Source organism: Solanum tuberosum, unplaced genomic scaffold, assembly GCF_000226075.1.
Source record: "Solanum tuberosum cultivar DM 1-3 516 R44 unplaced genomic scaffold, SolTub_3.0 scf00806, whole genome shotgun sequence".
NCBI lineage: Eukaryota > Viridiplantae > Streptophyta > Magnoliopsida > Solanales > Solanaceae > Solanum > Solanum tuberosum.
Window position 1 is genome coordinate 1 of NW_006239735.1, and position 1,955 is coordinate 1,955.

Consider the following 1,955-nt stretch of genomic DNA (forward strand, 5'->3'; position numbering starts at 1 on the left):
TGAGCGGCAGGCAATTATGTTAGGTAAATTTTCATTTAGAGTTGTTAGAAATACTTTTTTTCCACTCCTTTTTTCTCATGACACAATTGCTACTAACGATTGTGAAGTGAAACTATTATGTTTGTTTGTTTACCAACGATTATGAAGTGAAACTATTTATTTGTTTGTTTGTTTACCAACGATTATGAAGTGAAACTATTTGTTTGTTTTTAAAAGATGTGAAGCAAAAAGGTTTTATAGTAATGTCTCTTTATATTTTTATTAAGCATAGGTCGTCTTTTAGTAGCCAAGTTAAAACAAAAATCTGCATATATAATTGGAAATTCAAAATAGCTAATATATCTAAACAAAACCTAATAAAAATTTGAAATTCAAATCATCCTAAAACTAACAACTCATTATGCAAAAAATAAGAAATCTAGGAAGGCCAGCTACATACTCGAAAAGTAAGTATTGATTATACAATATTATTTGTTGTCATTTATTTCGATATAAATATAACATTCTCGTACGAGCAAAGTGTTAAACTTGGGTAGAAATATGCTCAAGCACAATGTATTATTCTCATGAAAATGTTGTACTGTTTAACAGGGATGCTATTGTAGCAGTCTCCTTTGAGAAGGAGTACTTCAACGGGTCGACCTGTTTGAGGCGTGTCTGTCCATTAGGTTCAACGATTCTCTATTCTGCTTATTGAACCACGATTTCCATGTAAGCTTCTTCTAAAATTGTTAATCTCCTACATTCCTTGTTTCTTTATTTCTCACATACCTCTGTAAAGTTAGTCTACTGCAATATATCACAAATTATTCAAACGTTTCGTTTGTTTTGCACGTTTATCACTTAATCCTGGAATGTAGTACTCTTCATTACATAGTATAATGGAAGTTGTTAAGTAGTGTGGTTCTTGAATAAGATAACTACTCATTCTCTTCAAATATTTTATTGGCATAAAATTTCCTATTCAATTTTCAGGGGACAGATTGGAACATTTTGCATCACTAGTACTTATCTTCTGGAGACTCTGATTATATGGTGTTTGAGATTTTTTTCAAAGTTGTATAGTATAAAATTCGCAAGGCATAAGTTCAGATTGTATATTTGCAAGGCATAAGATCGGAATATGCTTTAAGTTGTATAGTATATAATTCGAATGATAGGAAACGTTTCTCCTCAAATAGAATTCTATACAACACAAATTCAAATTGATCAATTTCCTACAAGTCACAAATCCAAATTGGTCGGTCTCCAATGCAGGTACCAACACACCGAATGAGGAAAAAAAAATGGGTTGAAATAAGGGGAAATTGTGCATAATGACAAACTGTTAATTTAAAATAAATAATACAGCTATTGTTTCATTTATTTCCTTTGAATAGCTACAGTTTCACATATATTGCTATTGACGGATCCCACGAATTTGTATAAGTAAATAACGGAAGTTATTCCTTTTATACAATTCACTTCATCTCCTTCCTCTCTCCCATACCCTTCAATTTCTCCTAAATTCTCTCCACAAAATTAGTTTGAATTTCAAATCTTCACCAGTACGCTCTCAATCGTGACTTCAAACGTTTCAGGTATTGCCAAAACCTATCTAAATCGATTTTTTTTTCAATTTTTCAGATTCAAGTTTGAAAATGACCCAATTGGAATGGATGAAATTATCACAAAGTCAAATACAAAAGACGAATCTAGTTCAACAAAGAAGAGGAAAGCAAAAGTAATTGATTCTACCAGTGATCAGTCAAAATCACATGAAGACATTGTCCTGGCTTAGTGGAACCGGATGGATCTGAAGAAGTTAAAGCATATGTATAAACAGTAATTATTGAGTTCTATTTTATGATTGTATAATAAGCCCTTTTGTATATATGTAGTAATACTTTCTCAGATTTATTATGTTTACTAGGTAAATTACCTGTGCTTCGCACGGGATTGAACTATTTTACTAA

At 31.3% G+C, this 1,955-nt stretch overlaps 1 long non-coding RNA gene across 1 annotated transcript; it reads left to right on the forward strand.

The window, feature by feature from the left end:
* LOC102584398 (uncharacterized) lies at window positions 1-1,171 on the forward strand. The gene is made up of 3 exons (XR_368967.2): window positions 1-23; window positions 592-711; window positions 976-1,171. It is a non-coding gene; the product is annotated as an uncharacterized lncRNA (long non-coding RNA).
* The last annotated feature ends 784 nt before the right edge of the window (window positions 1,172-1,955 follow it).